Source organism: Rhinolophus sinicus, chromosome 1 (assembly GCF_057876585.1).
Source record: "Rhinolophus sinicus isolate RSI-liver-muscle chromosome 1, RSI-T2T, whole genome shotgun sequence".
In the NCBI taxonomy this organism is placed as follows: Eukaryota; Metazoa; Chordata; class Mammalia; order Chiroptera; family Rhinolophidae; genus Rhinolophus; species Rhinolophus sinicus.
In genome coordinates, this window is record NC_142501.1 from 58,408,297 (window position 1) to 58,431,778 (window position 23,482).

At 37.2% G+C, this 23,482-nt stretch overlaps 1 protein-coding gene across 24 annotated transcripts in view; it reads right to left on the bottom strand.

Moving 5' to 3' along the window:
• Positions 1-23,482, bottom strand: part of R3HDM2 (R3H domain containing 2) — a 135,374-nt gene that overhangs the window by 93,272 nt on the left and 18,620 nt on the right. For 17 of the 24 annotated variants that reach the window (XM_074325515.2, XM_074325516.2, XM_074325533.2 and 14 more), the window contains exon 2: positions 11,226-11,288. The exons of the other annotated variants lie outside the window; for them this stretch is intronic. The gene's annotated coding sequence lies outside the window, so the exon portion shown is untranslated. The remainder of the gene's footprint in view (positions 1-11,225; positions 11,289-23,482) is intronic. 24 annotated transcript variants of the gene reach the window in all.

Genomic DNA, 23,482 nt, shown 5'->3' on the forward strand with positions numbered 1-23,482 from the left:
AGCTCTTTTAGAGGCCTCAATAATTTTTAAGAGTATAAAGAGATTCTGATACCAAAAAGTTTGTAAGAACAACTGGGTTGAGTATTTCCATCACTGAGACAGGAATACTGAAGAATAAACCAGTTTGGAAAGAAAGATGATTAAGTTCTGTTAAAGCCTGGCGCACTCGTATGCGACGTACCCAGGGGATGGCAAAGTCAAAGTGCCCAATAGGCAGTTACACCAGTGAGACTGGGTATCTAGACCACCAAACTGATAATAATTGAAAGCTTGGATTTTCAAGGGAACAGTGGCAGATTAGCAGCAGAAAAGGCTAGAGAGGTGAGGAGAGGCCTCAGGACATACCAGTATTTAAGGAATAAAGAAGAGGAGGAAGACGTCATATAGAGGAAAAGTTATAAATATTATAAATAAAAACAAAACATAAAAGAGCACATGACTAGCTATAAATTAAAGAGAGAAAAAGCTGGTCAGGGCTTTGAAGAAAATGCAAAGAACCAATCCACCATTGGTAACGGCAGGGAAAAAATAGAATGGCTAAATGAAATACAGCATTAACTCATTTTAGCCAAGTGTTTCAATCTCTTCTCACATACTTTTTTCTTATCAGAGTCACTCATAATGATACAATGGTTTCAGGTTCATCTTCTTTGCCTTCGTTCTTCACCCTCTGAAGGGAATGCAAACAAGTAAAATGACAAAAGACAGAGATGGAAAGAAAAGGAAAGATCCTGGATGAAATATACGAAGGGAGCTGACTGAAGCAGTAACTTCACGAAGAGACATTCATTCATCCAACGCATACTCAGTAACCACTCTGTGCAAGACGACATGACAGACACTGTGAAAATCAGCGGACTAATATACCAAGTGTGCCCTTGGTTCATCAGCAGAAGCGATAGACTAGAAATAGAAATGAAACTTTCCTGATAAGACTGGCACAAGAAGAGGAAGAAGCTCTATTCCAAACGTGGCTCTAGCAGATTCCCAGAGATCAGTCATCTAATTATTGAAATGTGCCCTAATTACACAAAATGACTCCAGAAAATATTTTCTTCAAGTGGTCAATAACTATGTAGTCCTATGACAACATAATATCTCTCTGAGTTTTTAAAGAGATTAAGTGCAACTTTGAAATGCAGAGATAAATCTTTAAGGAATCCTAGTATATATTTAAAATCATCATAAACTCTGACATAAGCTCTACAACTAGTAATAAAGTTCAAAGGAGAATTACCTAGCTAGTGCACTTAGGCTGGACAGGCTGCTTTAACTGGTCAACTGTACCCTTTAAATACAGAAAAATGTGATTTTATAAATATGACCATTCTTTCAAGAAAAGAAACAAGAAAGGATATATTATCACACACAAGCTGTCACTAAAATCTTTTCCTATCATTTTGTGCTATAGTAAATGACCTATTTCTAGCTCTAAGCCTGTATCTGATTTGGAGATTTCTGGAAGTAGGTAGGCTTCAACGGACACTGAACAACAGCAGAAGCATTTTTTTGTTATATTCAGCCTCCATTTCCCTCCCCCCCCCTTTTTAAGAACTTCATAAAGGAAGGAATTATTGGATAGAAGTTAGTAACAATGAGTATTCCTAATTTATTAAAAAGTTTGGGGAGGGGGTTTACTTCTCATTTATATGGAGTAATAGGGATCACATATACCTTCCTGGCACAAACAACTAAAAAACAGATAAAATGTATGAAACAATGGTTTTTAAGACACTGAAAATCACACAATGAAGGACAGTGATTCCTGACATGGAAAACAAACAAGGAAAGCCCTATGATTACCCAAGCTTAATGCCTAGAGAGAGTTTCCAAGTAATGTCAAAAGAAAGGGGGATTCAAGAGAAAACCCAGACAAAACCCAAGATGCAACCTGAGTGGAGAACACAGGAATGAGAGTCTGAGAAGGCAAAGGAGCCTAGTGTTCACGACAGTAAGCCACAGATTGGAGAAAATATTTGCAAACCATTTATCCAACAAAGGACTTATACCTAGAATATATAAAGAACTCTGAAAACTCAACAGTAAAGAAACAATCCCATTAGAAAATGGGCAAAAGACATGAACAGACATATTCAAAATCATTAGCCATTAGGAAAATGCAAATTAAAACCACAATGACTTACCACTACACATCTATCATAATGGCTAAAATAAAATACACTGACCATACCAAAGGTTGATATGGATGCAGAAAAACTGGATCACTCATGCATAGCTGGTGGGAATGTAAAATGGTACAGTCACTCTGAAAGACAGTTTGGCAGGTTCTTATAAAATAAAATCTGCACTTATCATACCACCCAGCAATTTTATTCTTGGACATTTAGCCCAGAAAATAAAAACTTAAGTTTACAAAAGAAACGATAATGTTCATAGTAGCTTTATTCATAATACCCAAAGATTGGAACCAACACAGAAGTCCTTCAATAAGTAAGTGCTTAATCAAACTTTGGATAGCCATACCATGGAATACTACTGAGCAACAAAATGATACAAACTACTGATACATGCAATGACTTGAATGGATCTCAAGGGAATTATGCTGAGTGAGAAAAAAAGATCATTCTCAAAAGATTATACCCTGTATGATTCAATTTAAGCAACATTAAGAAATGATAATATTATAGAAATGAACAAATTAGTGGTTGCCTGGGTTGGTTACAGGTTTATGAATGGGGTGGAGGAAGGTGAGTGTGGTTATAAAAGAGCAACAGGAAGGATTCTTGTGGGACTGGAAATGTTCTGTATCTTGAAGGTAGTTGTAGATAGACAAATTCACACATTATGAAATTCCATATAACTACACAAACACATAGGCGTGCATGTAAAACTGGTCAAATCTGAATAAACTCTGTAGATTGTATCAATATCAATTTCCTAGTTTTGAAATAGTACTATAGTTATACAGGTTGCTCCATTGAGAGAAACTGGATGAAAGCCACATGGAACAATGCTGTACACTTTTCTTGCAACTTCCTGTAAATTCCACTTATTTCACAATGAAAAGTTTAAATAAATGACTGAGAAGTTATACAGGTTACAGAATTAGTGAAGGAGGAATACATATATGCAAAAATCTAAAGGAGAAAGTAAACATGGTAAGTAGAATAAGTTAAAAAAAAATCTCTGAAATGTTAGAGATAAAAATACACTATATAAGTCTAACAGCAGATTAGAAATTCCAACAGAACAAATCAGGGAGAAAAATCTGGAGGTCACAGCAATAGAAACTAACCAAAATAAAACAGAAATAAAAAAAAACAACACACCATAAAATAAAATGAACAAAGCACCAGTAAATTGTGGGATAAATTCAAATTGCCTCATATATATTTGTGAGTGGTACTTACAAAGAAGAGAGGGAAAAATATGTAAAAAATAATAACTTAATGTTTCCAAATTGGAATAAAACTAGAAATACACATATTCAAGAAGCTCAAAGAACCAAACCAAGACACTCACCAGATTACCTAAAAGCAGTAATAGAGAGTAAACCTAAAAGCAGCCAGAGAAAAAAGACATATCATATATACAAGAACAAAAATGACAACAGAATTCTCATTGGAAACTACTTAAGTCAAAAGACAATGGAGTAACATCTTAAAAGACTGAAAGAAAGAAAAAACTATCAACCAAGAATTCTATACTCACAGAAGACATCTTTAAAAAATGAAGGCCAAAGACTTTTTCAGACATAGAAAAGCTGAAAGAATTAATCACCAGCCGACCTGTAGTAGTCCTTCAAGCTGAATATGATAACAAATGGAATTACGTATCTACACAAAGGAATGAAGAGCACCAGAAATCATAACAATGATGTGGGTAAATATAAAACCTTTTTATTGATCATTATTTAATATGTATATTTTAATCATCAACTATTCAAAGCAAGAATAATTTAAAATATATTATACAATTTATATACAAGTAAAATGTATGACCAGAGTAGGGCAATGACCAGGAAGGAAGGAACAGAAGTATACTATTATAAAGTTCTTATATGATACATGAAGCAGTATATATAACATTACCTCAAAGTAGAATGTGTGGCCTGTTACAGGAAAAATGGCAATCAATAGAAACTAACTTGGAATCCCAAGCTCTGGACTTATTAGATAGACTTTAAAACAGCCATTTTAAATAAGATCAAAAAAAGAAAAGGAAACTATGACTAAAGAATTAAAGAAGAAGTTTGAGAACAATGTCTCACACACACACACACACACACACTATATATATATATATATATATATATATACACACACACACACACATACATACATACATACATACATACATATATATATATATATATATCATAGAAAGTGACCAAATAGAAATTTTGGACTTGGAAGTATAATAAAGGAAATAAAAAACATCACTAGAGGGGTTTGACACAAGATCTGAACAGGCAGAAGAATCAACAAACTTTAAGCTAAGTCAATTAAGATGATCCAGTCTAAGAACAGAAAGAAAAATTAAAAAGGATCAAAAACCCAGAGAATGGGCCAGCCCAGTGGCTCAGGTGGATGGAGCACCGTGCTCCTAATGCTGAGGTTGCCTGTTTGATTCCCACATGGACCAGTGATCTGAGCCCTCTACAGCTAAGATTGTGAACAACGGCTCTCCCTGGAGCTGGGCTGCAGTGAGCAGCCGGAGGTCGGTGTGAGCTGCTGTGTGCTGCTGTGGGCTACCATGTGCTGCCAGGAGCAGCCAGTGGCCAGCATGAGTGGCCGGCAGCCGGAGAGAGCTGCCGTGAGCGGCTGACCAATGACTGGCAACCAACTGCGTCAGCCGGGGGGAGCCCAAGGCTCATAACACCAGCATGGGCCAGGGAGCTGTCCTACACAACTGAACTGAGAAACAACAGCTTGAACCGGAGTGGGGGGGAGGCGGAAGAAGGGGGAATAAATAAATAAATAAATAAATAAATAAATAAATAAATAAATAAATAAATAAATCAGGTTGCTTATTTTTTTAAAAAAAAAAGAAAAACACATCTGACATTTAAAAAAAGAAAAAACCCAAAGAACTGTAGGACACCATCAAGCATATCAATAAATTCCTATTGGGAGTCCCAGGAGAGGAGAGAAAGGAGAATAATATTTAATGAAATAATGGCCAAACATTTCTCAAATTTGATTAAAAACACTAAACCTGCAAATCCAAGAAGCTCCTCAGAAACCATGGACCCAGAAGGCAATGGGAAGATATATCCAAAGAGCTGAAAAGGACTGTCAACCAAGAATTCCATATCCAGCAAAAGTATCTTTTAAAAACAAAGGAGAAATTAAGACATTCCTACATAAAAATGAGAGAACTCATTACCAGCAGACCTTGTATACAAGAAACGCTAAAGATGGGCCAGCCTGATGGCTCAGGTGGTTGGAGTGCTGCGCTCCTAACGCCGAGGTCGCCGGTTCAATTCCCACATGGGCCAGTAGGCTGTGCCCTCTATAGCTAAGATTGTGAACAACGGCTCTCCTTGGAGCTGGCCTGCCATGAGCAGCTAGAGGTCAGTGTGTGCTGCTGTGGGCTGCCGAGTGCTGCCAGGAGAGGCCTGTGGCCAGCATGAGTGGCTGGCAGCTGGCAAGAGCTGCCATGAGCGACTCACCAACTGGCAACCGATTGCCTCAGCTGGGGGGGGGGGAGTGCAAGACTCACAATACCAGCCAGGTAGCTGTGTCCTACACAACTAGACTGAGTAACAAAGGCTTGAACTGGAGTGGGGGGGAGCAGGTGGAAGAAGGAGGGGGAAAAAAAAAGAAACGCTAAAGAAAGTCACTCAGGCTGAAATAAAAGGACAATAAGCAAGAACTAAAATGCAAATGAAGAAATAAAAAGTACTGGGAAAGAAAACTACATAGGTAAATGTAAAAGAGTATAAATGTATTTTTTGTTTGTAACTTTTTTTCTATCTGATTTAAAAGACAACTGCATAAAGCTATAACTATAAATCTGTATTAGTGGGCACACAATGTATAAAGACGTAATTTGTATGACAATAGCATAGCACAAAGAGGGGAGAGGGAACAGAGCTATACAGGCACAAAGTTTTGTATACTAGTATATACTACTATAACTGAATTTTGTATACTATTATAATTGAGTTGGTATTAGTTGAACTACATTGTTACAAATTAAGATGTTAATTGTAACTCCTAGGGCAATCACTAAGGAAATAACATCATAAAGAGGATCCACAAAAGCCCGTAAGTAACACTGTATTTAATGGTGAAAGACTGAGTACCTTTACCCTAAGATTAGTAACAAGATAGAGATATCCACTTTTGCCACTTCTACTCAACACTCCACTGGAGGTTCTAGCTAGAGCATAAGGCAATAAAGAGGAAAAAAAAAGGCATCTAAATTCAAAAAGAAGAAGTAAAACTATCTCTGCAGATGACATGATCTTGTATTGAAAAATCCTAAGGAATCCACTAAAAATTAATAAGTTCAGCAAAGTTGCAAGATACAAGGTCAATGTACAAACATCTATTGTATTTCTACACACAAACAATGAACAATCCAAATATGAAATTAAGAAAAAAATCAATTTACAACAGTAACTGAAATAAAATATTTAGGTATAAATTTGAAATCAAATACTTAGGTATAAATTTAACAAAATAATTGTAACAGGGTAGGGTAAAAAAAGTGTGAGACTTGTATATTGAAAATTACAAACTATTACTGACAGAAATTAAAGAAGCTCTAAATAAAGGGAAAGATATCCCACGTTCATGGGTTGGAATCTCTATCAAAATCCCAGCTAGCTTTTTTGCAGAAAAATTTACAGATTGATCCTACAATTCACATGGAAATGCAAGGAACCTAGAATAACAACATAATGTTGAAAATGAACAAAATTGGAGAACTCACATTTTCTGATTTCAACTTATTACACAAAGCTAAAATAATTAAAACAGTGTTGTAATGGAACAGAATTTATTGCCCAGAAATAAACCCTTACATTTATGCTCCACTGATTTTTTTTTTCCATTATAAAATATTAAATATTTTATTAAATGTGAAAGGCACTTTTCTATATAAATGTTATTTTATTAAGAACATTCCTGGGTGCTTCAGGGAAAGAAAAAAAATATCATAAGCTCCTTTTAAAATATAAATTCAAACTCATCCTCCAAAGTATCACACTCAGCTACTTGACATCTCTCCACATTGTATGCTCCACTGATTTTTGACACGGATGCCAAGACAATCAAACAGGCCAAGGATAGTCTTTTCAACAAATGGTGCTGGGATAAGTGGATATCCACACCTAAAAGAATAAAGTTGGAACCATACTTCATACCATACACAAAAATTAACTCAAAATAAATCACAGACCTAAATGTAAGAAACAAAAACTAGAAAATTCTTTAAAAAACAACAACTTTGAAATAAACCTCTACGATTTTGGGTTAGGCAAAACCTTCTTAGACACAACACTAAAGCATAAACAACAGAAAATATAGATAGGTGGACTTTAACAAATTTAAAACTTTTGTCTGCAAACAATACCATCAACAAAGTGAAAAGACAACTCATAAAATGGGAAAAAATATTTGCAAATAATATATTAGATAAGGAACTTGTACCCAGAATAGAGAACTCTTTCAAGTCAGTAACAAAAAGACAATTTATCTCATTTTTAAAAGGCAAAGGATTTAAATACACATTTCTCAAAAATGATACACAAGTGGCCAACAAACACATGAAAAGATACTCAACATCATTAATCATCAGGGAAATGTACATCAAAACCATGAGATACTACCTACACCCACTAGGATGGCTAGAACAAAAAGACAGACAAGATGTTTTGTGAGGACAGACAAATTGGAATCCTCATACAGTGCTAGTAAAACACTGCACCCACTTTGGAAGCAGTTTGACAGTTCTTCAAAAAGTTAAACATCGAGTTACCACATGATCCAGCAATTACACTCCTAGGTATATAACCAAGAGAAATGAAAACATATGTCTACACAAAAACCTGTAGATAAATGTTCATAGAAGCATTATTCATAGTACCCAAAAAGTGGAAACAATCCAAATGTCCACCAACTGATGAAGGGATAAACAGAACGTGACATATCCACACAATGGACTATTATTCACGTATAAAAAGGAACAAAGTACTGATACATGCTACAACTTGGATGAACCTCGAAAACATTATACTAAAATGAAAGAAGCCAGACACAAAAGGACACATATTGTCTGATTCCTTTTATATGATATATCCAGACTGGGCAAATACATAGATACAGAAAGCAGATTGTAGGTTACCAGGAGGAGGAGGGAATGAGGAGTGATTACTTAATGCGGTGGTTTATGGAATGATAAAAAGTTTTAAAACTAGAGAGCTAGTGGTTGCACAACATTGAAGATATACTAAATACCACTGAATCATGGACTTGAAAATTGTTAATTGTATATGAATTTCATCTTAATTTAAAAAAAATGAAATTAACTTGGAGGAAAAAAGTGTATGTCCATACCAAGATTTGTACACAAATATTCATAGTATAGCTTTATTAGGAATTGTGGAAAACTGAAAATAACCCAAATGTGCATCACAAATGTACAAGTGAATGGGTAAACAAACTGTTACAGCTATATAACGGATTGCTACTCAGCAATAAAAACAAATGAACTATTGATGCATGCAACAACAGAGATAAATCTCAAAATAAAATTATGCTAATTTAAAAAGCCAAACCAAAATAAATAAGTGTGAGAGTATATACTTTACAGTTCCGTTTATATAAAATTCTAGACAATGGAAACTATGCTATAGTGACAGAAAGCTGATCAGTGGTTGCCTGAAGACCATAGAGGTTGAGGGAAGGATTACAAATGGGGATAAGGAAACTTGGGGTGATGAGTATGTTTATTATCTTGGTTGTGGTGATAGTTTCATGGGTGAACACTTATGTCAAAACTTAAATTGTATACTTTTAATATGTACAGTTTACTGTATATCAGTTATACCTCAATTAAGCTTTTTTTTTTTAAAGATGGGGAAAGAAGAAATAGGTCAATGTACTATGTTAGCCACTCAGTAACTGGTAAGGTAATAATAAAAGCAGTTTTACTTTACCTTGTTGTAGAGACAACACTTGGCAAAATTAAACATGGAAAACCACTCAAAGTTTAGCACATAAACTTGAATTTTTTAAACTTAAAAATCCTTCCATTAACCTACATTATAATTTCAGAGATGCTTAATCTTCATTTTTGACTGATCTTCAGTTGACAGTGTTAGAACCCTCCCAGTTCTGACAAGTACTACAATCAATGAGATCTGCAAATAAGCGTTTAGATACACCAACAAAGCTCCTACAAGAAACTTAATAAGGTTCCTTAAAGCTAAAAGGACCTGCAACAGCATCTCAAGTGTAACAAAATCAACCAAAAAGACTCCTACTATCTATATTAATCACCTCTTAAGAATTCCCCAGTTATAGCAGCCACTAGGGAAAATGGAAAACAGTTTGGACGTTCCTCAAAAAATTAAATATATAGAATAACCTCATGATCCAGCAATTCCACTTCTGGGTATTTACCCGAAGAAATCCAAAACACTAATTCGAAAAGATATATGCACCCCTATGTTCACTGCAGTATTATTACAATAGCCAAGATATGGAAGCAACCTAAGTGCCCATCAATAGATGATTGGCTAAAAAAGATGATACATAAATACACAATGGAATATTACTCGGCCATAAAAAAGAATGAAATTTGCAACAACATGGGTGGACTTACAGGGTATTATGTTAAGTGAAATAAGTCAGACTGAGAAAGACAAATACCATGTGATCTCATATGTGGAATCTAAAGAACAAAGTAAACGAACGAAACAGACTCATAGATACAGAGAACAAGCTGATGGTTTCCAGAGAAAGGGGTTGGAGAACTGGGTGAAAAAGGTGAAGATAGGTCATGTCTCTTAATTTGCAAATGAGCCATTTTCTGCCTTTTGATTATAGCTTATTTCTAGGTTAAATTACATTGCAACAAATCGTATTGCAATGAAATCTCCCTTTAGAACCAGAACCATTTTTTTTTTCCTTAAAGGAGAAGGCTTTACAAAGATAATGCATAGCCTGAGATGTTGGTTAGGGTTATATTTTTAGAATTAATATATTTTGAAGAAAAAAACTTCCCCAGTTATAGATATTTACCTTTTGTAGATATTTACTCAAATAAATTTAAATTATTTCAAAATATTTTATCTACTCTCTAAAAACTTAGAAAAGCTTTACAAAGTTACAACTATAAGCTGGATTTTTCTTTACCACTGTTTTAAAGGCAAACAAAAAGTATGATGCATTCACTAGAGGAAAAAAGTTATGGAAACTGGGTGAAGTTCAGTCAATCAAAACCACTTTACATTCATGATATTTATACCAGGTAAGGAATGACACCATTTAATGCAAGCTACCACTGCCCCTCATTTTGACTACAGCTGTAGCCTTCTTTATGTTTTTTTTCAATCTTTTTTTTTTTTTTTTAAGATTTTATTGGGGAAGGGGAACAGGACTTTATTGGGGAATAGTGTGTACTTCTAGGACTTTTTTCCCAAGTCAAGTTGTTGTCCTTTCAATCTTAGTTGTGGAGGGTGCCATTCAGCTTCAAGTTGTTGTCCTTTCAGTCTTAGTTGTGGAGGGCGCAGCTCAGCTCCAGGTCCAGCTGCCGTTTCTAGTTGCAGGGGGCACAGCCCACCACCCCTTGTGGGAGTGGAACTGGCAACCTTGTGGTTGAGAGGATGTGCTCCAACCAACTGAGCCATCCGGGAGCTCAGCAGCAGCTCAGCTCAAGGTGCTGTGTTCAATCTTAGTTGCAGGGGGCGGAGCCCACCATCCCTTATGGGAGTCGAGGAATCGAACTGGCAACTTTCTGGTTGGGAGCCCACTGGCCCATGTGGGAATCGAACTGGCAGCCTTCGGAGTTAGGAGCATGGAGCCCTAACCGCCTGAGCCACCGGGCCGGCCCTTCCTTATGTTTTAATTCAGCTGAACTGAATATTGATATAGTCTCTGAGTCTCAATTTCTTCATCTATTAAATGGGTACAATAACTCTTCCAATCTCATGAGGTTGTGTGAGGATTAAATTAAGAATACAGGTATAGTAGCATTTAGCTTGTTGCCTGGTACATAGAAAGTGCTGTATAAATGTTACCTATTATTACCTGAATAAATGTTCAGCCTCCATGAGTCCAGTGCTGGAATGGCATCACATATAAGAAACAAGTCTAACCTCAACAAACAAACAAACAAACAAAAAAACAAAACACAAAAAAAAACCGTAAGTAAAAAGTAACTTAAATCTTAACATATTGAAACTCAAAGAAAATAAAAAGAGATCCATTTCAAACTCCACAGCTGCTTCTTACCATCTTCTTTCCCAATTCCTCTGCTTACAATGTTTCTCCTGACTCTACACCTGCCCTGAACTCTCTATCTCCATCCCTTCTCAATTCACAATAAAACACTGTTCATTTAGCTCTTTCCTCTCTATTGATCCCTTTCTTATAAGCAGTTCTCGGTCCACTTTCTAATATAAATTAATCATCTAGTCTTACTCCTTGAATTTCTTCAGCTGTTTTTTACCCATGATCCTTTTACACAAGTCTAGAAACTGAGCTAACAGATCTAGATTCTTTTTTGGTAGGTAAGAAGCAAAAGTAGAGAGGCCAGAGACAGAATTTTCTTCTGTGAGTAGAAATTATTACAAACACGTAATTTAGTTATGTCCTCACCCTGACTGCAATCTTTATTATTATTATTGCTATTACAGGACTGAGGGCTGGCTGCTGCTTAACCCACTTCAGAAACCCTGAGCGCTGAGCACCACCACTGAAACCCTTAAAACACCAAAGCTAGTCTGTGCTCTTGGAAGTCCACAAAATACCTACGCCCCACTGTGTTCTATGCTGAAGTGAGGAGGACCCTTAACTCACCATTTTGTTTACAACTCTATCCCATGAATGATACCACAGCACCAAAGTCAGCCTTCCAAGGTTATACAAAATTTTCTATGAAAAAGCTCTTCTGGTTTCTTTCTAACCCCTGCACCTCAGGGTTTGGGCATTAGCGAAGCGTGGAGGCATGGCCAGAGGATACTGCTCTTCCCCTTTCACCACCAATCCTGGTCCTCAAACACTGCCTGCGTGGTGAAATTTTCCCCCCAGGAAATGCCTTGTTTTCCCCTATGAAAAGAAATTACTAGTTGCCCTTCCACACAGGCCCTCAAGCCACGCCCAGATGTGTCTGATTTTTAAGTGGGCACAGTGGGTTCACGCTGAGAGCTTTGCCACAGCAAGAGCTCACTCCCCAATTTTGAGTCAGAGAATCAAGAGCAATATAATTCAAAGCACACACTAATACTTGTTGCTGTAATGGTTTTCTGGCCCATTTGTAATCTTAACCAAAATTAAAAGTGGAACACTTTCTGATAAAAGTTTAATTCTTGTCTGCTGGCCCTCCTCCATAGCCCCCACACAGCTTGCAGTTTTTTAATAAAATACAATAGCTTCTTAACTAATCTACTTCCACTCTGGGCACTCTGCTATCTGTCCTCCCCAGAGAAGCATGAGTGTTCTTTAAAAAATATAAATCAGATCATTTAGATTTCTTGCTCCACCAGCTTCCTCCCACCAATGGCTTCTCATCATCCCCAGCAGGTCTATCGAGTCCCACAAAATCTGACCCCCGCCTATTCTTGAACATACTAAACCACAGGCTCCCCACAGGCCTTCCTATTGTATTTGCTGTCCCTCCTTCCCAGAACACTCCTCTCCCATCAAGGAAACGCGGGTTCTGCCTCCCCTCGAGTAATAAGTAATAGCTCAGACGTCACTACGAAGACTCTTCCCTGACCACCCAGTCTGAAGTAGCCCCTTCTCCTTTACTCTCAATCTCATCACCACATTTATTTTCTTCTCAAACAAGAATGTAGTACAAGTTCTTTGAGGACAGAAATCTAGTGTCTTGTTCATCACCTGCTCCTCCAATGCCAAACACTGCCTGACACATAGTAAGTACTGAAACCGTTTTCTAATTGTTTGAATCATTTACAAAGCTAAATAGTATCTCTAAGGTAAACTTAGGTTTTTAAAGGTGTTTTTTTAAAAACTTATTTGTACAGCCAATAAGATGGCAAAGCTGTCAAAACCCTGTGTTCTCATTCTAACAATCTGCCTTGTATTCTCAGAAAGTTCCCTTCCTTTTTCTGAAGGTAAAATTTGCACTCAGGAAAGTTCTCTGGGTCTGTGGGACCCAAATCCAGTGTTCTCAGGCACTAACAATTCCCAAAGATTTGGCTCCAGCATTGCATTGAGTAGCCTCACAACCCAGAACAACTAAGCTAAACTGACCCAAGCTATAAATGCCTATGAAAGAATCACAGCTAATAAGAGTTCTGTGAAGCACTCCAAATGTCTTAAAGATAATTTCACAGGAATAGGAATATTCGGTTCAGCCATCTGACCTGTGATGCATTCCATAAAGCCTTAATAATGACCCTGTCACCAGAAAAACAGATACTTTGTCCCAGTCTTCTAACCAGCTGCCTTTAGCAGCCAACATCCATCTTTTGTAATAAAATGCCACCTCTGAGTTCCTATTCCTACCAAATTATCACTAGTCTGGGCAATAGATAAATTAGAAACCACAGTTAAATCTACTTGTCTGGGACCTAAGACAATTAATTAAACTTACTTAGAGATGCAGAATAGCCTCTAGTCACCTGGAGACAAATTATAAAGATCCTTACAACTGTAATATTTGGGCACACCATAATGGCTGTAATGTGAAAGACAGTCACATGTCACTTCCAATGGTGCTCCTATACTGAAAGTGACCTTCCAGCTCCAAAATAATGTTTAAAGTCAACTGAATCTTGAACAATGACTCGGATTTTGCTCTAAAATAAGGACCAAGACAGCTATCTTAATGAGAGGACCAATAAACTCAGGGCAAGGGGCTCGTTGTGCTGACATTATTTGTCACCTCATCTAGGACTTGAGCTGATTCATCCTGATGGGCTGACAGGTCACTGACATCTGCACCTTGCCCAAGATTCTTGTTTATTTCTCATATAAAACACTGTCTACTCAAGACAACTGCAATCCAGACACCTGCTATGAAGCCTTTCCTTTCCCGACTTCATTGAGCACCTGGGGGAAAAAGTCGTCATTTCAGGCCCATGTAACTGCATGACTGCCAAAGCCCGGGGTGGGGTGGGGGCTCTGAACAAAGCCCACTGAAGGACCAGAGTGTTCACTATCAGCAATACCAGTTACAAAAAGATTTAAGAACCAATCAAAATCACTTGGGGAAGAAATTAACCTCTTCAGTATTGAGAGATGTTTGGTATTATTATGGTAATTTGGAAAATAGTTGCAAAGTCAGGACCTGAAAATATCTGATCCTTGGCCACACCAAGCAAAGAAAACATCCTTTAATCAAGTTAAGTTTTGTTCTAACATGAACTTCAAGAAGAAAGACAAGTCAAGGCAAAAGAAAACCCCACAAAAAACAACAACCCACAAACTACCTTCATTTAAAGGGAAGAGAGGAAGGGAGGAAAGAAGGGAGGAAGAGGAAGACGGAAAAAGAAAGTAGGGGGAGGGGACAAGGAAGAACAATGCCCACTGTTGTAGATTAAACATGACCACAAATTATTTGCAGCAATTCCCATCAAGAAATGTTCATTTCCCCACCCCCTGAATCTGAGTTGCCTTGTGATTTGCTTTTGTCCAATAGGATGCGGCGTGAATGACGCTGTGCAATTTCTGAACGTAGGCTTTAAGAAAACTTCCATTCTTACACTTCTGAAACCCAGCCACTCATGTAAGAAAGCCAAGACAGCCTGAAGGAGAGGCCATAGCACCCTGGATGACAGCTCCAGCTCAATGCTAGAATGAGGCTATCTACCCAGGTACAGCCAGCCCCTGGCCAGCACGCCAGCTAGCCACAAACACATGAGTGAACCCAGCAGATACCAGGTGGAATAGAGGCAAGCCACGCCAGATGAGCCCTGCCCAAACTGCCCACAGGTAATCACAAGCAAATACAGTAGACCCCCCCACCCTTATCCGCAGTTTCCCTTCCCAGTTTCAGTTACCCACAATCAGCCACAGTCTAAAAATATTAAATGGAAAATTCCAGAAATAAACAATTTTTAAGTTTTACATTGCACATAATTCTGAGCAGTATAATGAAACAGTATACCTTCCTGCCCCATCCACCCCAACATGAATCATCCCTTTGTCCGGTGTGTCCACACTGTGCACCCTCACTTAGTAGCCACTGGTTATCAGACTGACTCTTGCAGCATCAAAGTGCTTGTGTGCAAATAATGGCCCCAAAGAGCAAGTGTAGTGATGCTGAAAATTCACACATGCCAAAGAGAAGCTGTGAAGTGCTTCCTTTAAGTAAAAAGGTGAGTACAGTACAATAAGACATTTTGAGAGACAGAGACCACATTCACCTAATTTTTATTGTAGTACATTGTTATAACTGTTCTATTTTATTATTAGTTATTGTGCCTAATTTATAAATTAAACTTTATCCTAGGTATGTATGCAGAGAAAAAAACATAGAATATATAGGGTTCTGTGTGCTCTGTGGATTTAGGCATCTGCTGGGAATCTTAGAACATATCCCCTATGGATAACGGGGGACTACTGTAAATAACTATTTTAAGTCACTAAAAGTTGGCGTGTTTGGTCCACAGCAACAGATAACAGAAACACCAACAATCAGCTGAGACTAATTCAAAACATTAATGGGTCACTCAAAATCAGCATGTGCATTCCCATCATGTAAGCAAACTAGAATCTCTAAAGAACACTATACAGGACCATCCTCCATTGATAAAACATGTACCACAGAATCCCTCCCAGCAGATTTGTTCCTGTATCTATCCCACATGTAAATACCTGGAGAAGATATGTACAAATACATGTATTTGTATCCCACAAAGGACTCATATGCAAATTATACAAAGAATTTCTACAAATCAATAATAAAAAGACAACCTAATTTTTTTTTTTATTGGGGAAGGGGAACAGGACTTTTATTGGGGAACAGTGTGTACTTCCAGGCCTTTTTTCCAAGTCAAGTTGTTGTCCTTTCAATCTTAGTTGTGGAGGGTGCCGTTCAGCTTCAAGTTGTTGTCCTTTCAATCTTAGTTGTGGAGGGCGCAGCTCAGCTCCAGATCCAGTTACCGTTTTCTAGTTGCAGGGGGCACAGCCCACCATCCCTTGTGGGAATAGAGGAATTGAACTGGCAACCTTGTGGTTGAGAGGACGCGCTCCAACCAACTGAGCCATCTGGGAGCTCAGCGGCAGCTCAGTTCAAGGTGCCATGTTCCATTTCAGTTGCAGGAGGCGCTGCCCACCATCCCTTGCAGGACTCGAGGAATTGAACCGGCATCCTTGCGGTTGAGAGCCCACTGGCCCATGTGGGAATCGAACCGGCAGCCTTCGGAGTTAGGAGCACGGAGCTCTAACCACCTGAGCCACCGGCAGGCCCAAGACGACCTAATTTTTTAAATGGGCAGAAGTTTAACAGGCACTTCACAAAAGAGGATGCTTAAGGCCAATATGCCTATGAAAAGACAATCATGTCATCAGGGAAATGCAAATTAAAGCCATAGGAAGACATCACTACATCCCTAACAGGCTAGCTAAAATTAAAAGGACTGACAGTACTAAGTGTAATCAAAGATACAGCAAAACCAGAACTCTCATAAATTGCTGACAAGAAAATAAATTCATACAACCCCTTTGGAAAACTGTAGTAAACGTACACAAATCCCATGAACTAGCAATTCCATTCCTGAGTATAGAACCAACAGAAGTGAATGTTTATGTCTGTGGAATGACATGTACAAACATGTTCATAGCAGTATTATTCATAACAGTTGGAAAACAACTCAATGGAAACAAACCACTGCTATATGCAACTACATTCATGAATCTCAAAGACAATGTTGAGCAAAAAAAAAAAAAAAGTAATCTATTCATCTGAAATTCAAAAACAGATAAAACTAATCTTTGGTAACAGAAGTCAGAATACTGATTACCTTTGGAAGCCATTTTTGCAAAAGAGGTTCTACAGCATTTCTGTGCTCTTGCCCATGCAGCCAACCAACAGATCCTGCTAGGCTTCGTTCTGCTTTAGGAAGGACATGCTCTACCCCTGCACTGGTCTGTAAAGCCTGGCCTTCTGTAGCTCCATGACCACCGTCAGTGCCTTAGCTTAGGACCTCATCATTTCCCACAGGCCTCCTTACACACTAGATACACAGTGATAAGGGTGATCTTTGAAAAATACAAATATGATGGCATCATCCCCCCACACCCCTACCATACATGTATATGTATATGTGTGTGTGTGCGTGTGTGTGCACAACCCCTTCCCCCACAAAAAAAAAAAAAATCCTTCAAAGACTCTCCACTGCCTATAGGATAAATTCTGTACTCCTCAGCAGGGTACTTAAGTTCCTTTATGATCTGGCCCGACTACTTTTTTCTCTCTCTCCATATATCCTGAGTTCCATAACAAATTACTTGTAGTTGACCTAGAAAACTATGCTTTTCCTCACCTCAGTATCCCTGGATTTATAATGCATCGCATCCTCTATCTAGAACAACAGTTCCAGTGTAGTCTTAGGAGGTCTAAGACGTCAAACTATTTTCATAATTACACAATGTTACTTGTCTTTTTCACCACGGTGACAAAGGCAATGTAGGTGTAACTTCCAGGGTCTTAGCATAAATCAAGGCGGGGGCACCAAACTATACTAGTAATATATTCTTCACAACCCCACAGTTGCAGTTTAAAAAAGAAAAGTTTTACTTATGAATGTCCTTAATAAAAGCAGTAAAATTTATTAAATTTCCACCCTTGAGTATGTGTCTTTTTAATATTTTAAGTGACAAAATGGAAAATAAGTATAAAGCACTTCGGCTGCATACCAAATAATTGTCTTAAGAAAAAGCAACTGAGCTGCAAACTGAACTAGCTGCTTGTTTCATGGAATATTTTTTTTTTTTTTTAGTAAATAACTGACAGGCAAACTATGGTTTTCAGACTTGGGTATGTGGCAATATTTTTCACAAAAATGAACAAAGTGAGCTTGTTACTTCAAAGAAAACAAATGATAGTATTTGTTACTAGTGATAAAATTCAAGTTTTTAAGCTAAAGTCACAAATTTGAAAACGTGTATATACTGTGAGCTTAGCAATTTCTCAATATGTTAAGACTTTCCTGATGAAATGGTGGTGATATTAATGAATGTGATTTTTTTTAATTGCAAAAATGCGATTTACAAAAATGTGAAACAATGTCCCTCCTTCTTCTAAATCTTTTGTTTTAAAAAGTTTTACTTTAAAAATGTGTTATATATTAATATATAGAGCTTATTGTTTTAATAAATTAATAAATATTTAAATATTTTCTTAGTTTTAATTTCTGAGACAGTAATTATTGGTAAATATAACCCACATAAATAAAAAGTTCTTTGGCATCTGTGATAATTTTTTAAAGAGTTAAGATGCCAGAGATCAAAAATGTTGAACTGCTAATCTAGGATTTCCTGGGCCTCACTTGTCCTTCAAAGTTCTGCTCCCCCAGGAAGCCTTCCCTGACAGCTTAGGTAAAGCTGATTTGCTATGTTTGCTTACAGTGGAGAGCTAAGACTACATTCTTTCATAGGCACTCAACGGTGTGTTGAATGAACAAAGCTAAAATGCAATCGAATGCTGAGTGCCAGATTGTAAATATACGAGTATACAAGTACATAAATAAAAACTTGGTTATTTTGTATATATCCACCATGACTAAATGTTTTCTCAAATCTTGAATCAATAACTGGTAGAAATGTAAACTGCATATAGTTTTTGGAAGGCAATTTTATAATATCTATAAAAATTACAAAAATATACATCTTTAGAAATGTATCTTAATCATTATTCCAAATACACAAAATGATGTATGTACAAAGTTATTCACCCAGCACTCTTTGTAACTGCAAAGACTGGGGGGGGAAAATCAAAATACTAGGAGAGTGATAAAATTAGTACCTACATATTAGGTAACACTCTGCAGATATAAGTAAGAATAAGGAAATTCTTGATGCACTTTTAAGTTATATTGCTAAGTGAAAAGGGCAAGAAGAACCATTTTTGTAAAAAGGGGGAAAAGAATATATATACAGATCTACATGTATTTATGCTTATAAGTACATAGAATGCACAAAAACTGGTACTATTAGTTGCCTCAGGAATGAGGAACTGACCGGTATGGGTTATAGGAGCCAGAAGAAATCTTCTCTCTCTGTTTTTCTATCCTTAAAATTTTGAACCATGTAAATGTAATACCAAGTCAAAAAGTAAATCTAAAAATGTGTAAGAATCTTCATTTCACATAAGGAATAACTTCTCATCTTTTCTCTAGCCTCAAAAAAGATCTCAAATCTTTAACTGCCTAAACCAGATACCTATAATTGACGTAATAAAAGATGTCCACTATGAATGAACCCTTTGAATTAATTGTGTTAAGTGGTTATAGGGTCAGAATCTTCACTTTTTACCTTATGTACTTTTGAAAATTATTTAAATTTCTTACAATGAGTACATATTACTTTCATAATCTGAAAAATGCAAATCTCTGTAAGATTGAAGATGTTAAATAAAAAATCTATAGTCCCAACTTTGAATTGGAAATACTGATATGAATTTGTGATATACTTAAAAAAAAAAAAAAAAAAGCCACCTTATTTCCTAGCCTTATTCACTGAAAATGGCAAGAAACAATGACAAACCCACTAAGCAAATGAATGAGTACTTTTGCACCCAGACTGTGGTCTCTAAACATCATTTCTCCATAAAGGAACCAGGGTTTTAGGGGCAATGGCTGATATATACCCAGTATGGAAATGTAACAGATGATCTCAGAACATCACCTCAGCAAGAAAACAAGCTATCAAAGAGTAACAGAATCATAACAAAAGGACATGAGTGAGACAATTGCCAAGGTGAGACAATCAATGAGACATCAATAAGGATAAAACTGAAATTGGCTGAAACACATAAACATACTTACTTAGAGAGTTCATAATGACAAAATAAAACTAATCAGCCACCTATGCAGGATGTTAGTGAACAAACTCATTATACTGAAAACGGTAATAACTATTAATTAAAAGAAAGACTCAAGCATTAGGCTTCCCTTTCCTGTACAAGTTATACCTCAGAGTAACCAAATAAGTGATGAGGGAAGTTATCTCTTTATAAAAGTATTTTAGCTAAAATAAATTAAGAAATGATAGAATTTGAAAATCACCATTTTGTAACCTAATGAAGTAGGGAGTGGAGACAATGGCTACTGACATCATAAAAAAGGGACTAACAGTGATCACACACTTCTTCCTAATAGAAGTATGCAGTATTCTAGCCAAGACAAAAACATTAAATCTGAATCTGATCAAGTCTCTAGACGTAACTGTCAATTTGAAGGAAATACATGGGAGAGAGAAACATGACATCACTATGACGTTGATTGCCAAATCCATCTGTGGGAAACTCTACTGAACAGATGACCCAGTTTCTTCAACAAATAAACTACGAAGTAAAAAAAAAAAAGAAAAAAAAAAAAAACAGGGAAGGGAAACCTTTTAGATTAAGAGATTTTAAAGATATACTGACCAACTACAAGGTAAAGACTTTATTTGGGTGCTATTTTAAACATATAGGCTGTTTTAAAAATTATGAAACAATCAGGGAAATACGAGTACCAGATATTTAATATTAAGGAATTATTGTTAATTATTTTAGATTTGCAAATTGTATTGGTATTAGGTTTTTTAAAGTCCTTATTTTTAGAGACATATACTGAAATACTTAACAGATTAAATAATATACCAGATTTGCTTCAAAATAATCAGGAAGGGGGGGTGGTTAGCAATATAGATGAAACAAGATTAGTCATAAGCTAATAACTATCCATGGAGGTTCACTTTACTATTCTTGATTTCGAATGTTTAAAATTTTCCATAATATTAATAAAAGCCCAGTTCAATTCTTACCTCTTTCCTACCTTTCTATATTGCTTTCTCTTTTCTCATTTGTTTGTACTACACAATTAGACTCAACTAAATTCTATTGCATTCTATTTATATTACAGAATCTACTCTACTGTATCTATTGGTTTTTTTGATCATTAAATGTTTATGGTTTATCTCCACAGCTAGTTAGTAAGGTCCTTTAATGCACACACACAAAAATTGGATCCCACAGCCCTAGCATGATGCCTTTTAATGGTCCCAAGTACCTTACCTGACACTCAAGTTGTCTCTGAAAAACCCTGGGACCTATAGAAAAAAATGCAATATTCTTCCCTAGCACCCCAAGGACTACTTTGTGCTAAAATAGCTTTTACTCTAGTAAAAGCATATACTGTCTTCTTCCAATTTTGCAGAGATCCCTTTTGTGACATCAAAATGCCAAGTCTCCAGCAAGTTAAGGCAATCTAATTAATAATAAGCACAAGCTTTTCCTCCCAAAGTTCATATGGGCAATCTATATTTTCACAGAAACTGAATTATATGTTCCTAGGTTTAAGTAGAAATTTTGTTAGCTAAGTGATTGATTAAATACACTGAAGTTATTTAACAAAAACTTTAGCTATAATATAAAAAAGAGAGATTACCCAAAAAATAGTCAAAAAGCCCAGAAAGCAAAGAACTCACCACCTATCTAGAGACCAATCAAGAACGCTGGAGAACACCTTTAATGGAGAACTTACAAATTTTAAGAGTTGATTTATAGCCCCTTTATCCTGTTTTTCTTTTTTTATGTCCGCTCTTATTATTTGTTATTCTTAGAAAATCTCATTTTTGACTAGACTCAAATTTAGAGGTAGAAGCTCTCAGAGAGGACAGTCTATGTCTCTTGGCAATCTGTTCCTGGCATTTTTCTTTGGTCTCCTTCACTCTCTTGCCCAAAAGTTCAGCATATTTTACAGCCTCTTCCACATCTGTCTTAGTCCGCTGTTTCTTCAGAGCAATACGCATATGCTGATACCGGTGATGCAGGACAAGTGAAGTAACAAGATGTTGAATCTTGGGTGCTTTGGTCCTAGTTTACCGTCTTTGTTTCGGGGACTTCTCACAGCATATTGGCGGATGTCATCTTCTTTAGAGAGTGTGACAAGTTTGTGGATTCTGCTAGCTCTTTTGGGCCCCAGGCAATGAGGCGCAGTAGTATCAGCGAGACCAGGAATATCTTTCTCCCCTTTTTTTACAGACCAAGTTGAGAACACTCAGATTGACATCCACAACACAACCCGGAAGAGACTGGTCTATATCAGGAGTGCCCCTTACTCAGGAGCAGGCGGACACCACCATGGGTCAAGACACACTGCTTCATGGGGAAACCTTGTTTGTCGTTCCCACCACTGATTGGAACCACAATAACCCTTCCATTCTTTACCCAGAGTGTCAGCAGCAACTTCTGTGACCACATGCTTCTCATAAAAGTTACGAAGTTGCCGTTCATCATTCACTTCAATGAGTTTCTGGCAGCCAGTGTTTTGGAAAGAAATGTTCAACGGTATCCTGAAGTAGCCACCCGCCTCCAAGGCACCACAAAAAAACAGCACCCCTTTATCCTTCTAAAAAACACAAGTTCAGGTTCAAAGCACAAGTATGAACGCCCTGGTTTAGAAGTTTCCCTTTCTAAGGAGATTTTAATTCAGACAGCAGAAGATACAGAGAAACAATCCTTAATGACAATACCTGATTTTACTGATATTTTCCTCTAATTATAAAAAAATCCATGTTGTTTGTAAATAAAGATAAGCAAAAATAAATAAATAAAAACCATCCTGCTACCTCCTTCATAACATTTTGCCTCACTAAACAGTAAGCCCTTTGAGGGCAGCTCATTTCTCCAAGGAACACAGAACCCTCTCTTCTAGAACTCATCTGTGGAAGCTCCAGCAGGAAGTGTGGGGCGGGCAGGGGGGAAGCACATGGCTTTCATTCAGTGACAGTAATATGTAGATTTGTTTTCCAGTTTTCAACATTTCACCATTTGTATAAATCCAGGATCCAAACAAACAAACAAAAATACATTCTGGGCCGGCCCAGTGGCTCAGGCGGTTGGAGCTCCCGGCTACTAAAGCCGAAGGCTGCCGGTTCGATTCCCACATGGGCCAGTGCCAGATGGCTTGGTTGGAGTGCGGGCTCTCAACCACAAGGTTGCCGGTTCGACTCCCGCAAGGGATGGTGGGCTGTGCTCCCTGCAACTAACAACGACAACTGGACCTGGAGCTGAGCTGCGCCCTCCACAACTAAGATTGAAAGGACAACTTGACTTGGAAAAAGTACTTCCAAGTCAAAAAGTCCTTGACTTGGAAGTACACACTGTTCCC